The sequence below is a fragment of the Oratosquilla oratoria genome, chromosome 23 (assembly GCF_046742065.1).
Source record: "Oratosquilla oratoria isolate Oo_2021 chromosome 23, ASM4674206v1, whole genome shotgun sequence".
Taxonomy (NCBI): Eukaryota; Metazoa; Arthropoda; class Malacostraca; order Stomatopoda; family Squillidae; genus Oratosquilla; species Oratosquilla oratoria.
Window position 1 is genome coordinate 23,141,474 of NC_134799.1, and position 621 is coordinate 23,142,094.

Genomic DNA, 621 nt, shown 5'->3' on the forward strand with positions numbered 1-621 from the left:
CTAGCATTTAGGTCTCCCAATACAACTACATTGACATTTCTCCCTAATCCATCTTTGCACTCATTTATATCTACCCAAAAAGCCTCCCTTTCCTCTACGCTCTTCTCACTACCAGGCCCATACGCACTTACAAAAACCCACATCTCCTTTCCCAGCTTCACCTTCATCCACATCAACCCTGATGACACCTCCTTCCCTTTCCACTACACGCTTATTTATCTCTTCACTTACTAGTATAGCCGCCCCTTCTCTCCCTCGTCCCCTCTTCACTCCTGAGTACCTCCCAGCTACACTCCCAAACTCATAGTTGCCCTTTCCTTTCATTTTAGTTTCACTCAAAGCCAGTACATCCATCTTTCTTCTCACAAACATACTACCTATCTCTTCCCTTTTACTCTCATTTGTACCACTTCCACGCACATTAAAAGGCCCAAACCTTAGGGTACTGGTTGGAAAGCTCCCAGACCCTCTTATGCCTTTACTTTTTTTTTTTAGGAATGTCCCCTTTTGAGGCTACAGGTAGTAGGACTCTTAATCCCATCCCCCGTCCCTTTTTTGTCGCCTTTTACGACTCAAGTGGAAATACTTAGTAGCAGTATTCTTTTGCCCCTACCACAGGAT